This window comes from Penaeus monodon, chromosome 32, assembly GCF_015228065.2.
Source record: "Penaeus monodon isolate SGIC_2016 chromosome 32, NSTDA_Pmon_1, whole genome shotgun sequence".
In the NCBI taxonomy this organism is placed as follows: Eukaryota; Metazoa; Arthropoda; class Malacostraca; order Decapoda; family Penaeidae; genus Penaeus; species Penaeus monodon.
In genome coordinates this window covers 12,931,690-12,931,925 of record NC_051417.1, presented here as the reverse complement: position 1 = coordinate 12,931,925, position 236 = coordinate 12,931,690, and the positions used below count along the sequence as shown (strand labels likewise).

Here is a 236-nt window from a genome sequence, read left to right as displayed (position 1 = left end):
TCAATGATAATTATATAAAATCTATTTACTTTATCATGGCGTTTAACATTCCTAAGACACTAAAACATCCTTTTGTAAATCACAATTGTAAAGAACTGAGTTTCCCCTTTTCTCTGCAATTGTTGAGTAATTGTTGAGTAAATATAGGAAATTAAAGTGAATAACCTGCTGTTGTTGTTAGCGGTCTGTGGCTCTGTGATGAGTCCCTCGGCTGATGGCTGTGTTGCGTAGCTTTC

The 236-nt window shown here is 35.6% G+C and overlaps 1 protein-coding gene across 1 annotated transcript in view; it reads right to left on the bottom strand.

Annotated features, from left to right (window-relative positions):
- LOC119593504 overlaps positions 1 to 236 on the bottom strand; it is a gene marked incomplete in the record, with an annotated part of 62,412 nt that overhangs the window by 36,121 nt on the left and 26,055 nt on the right.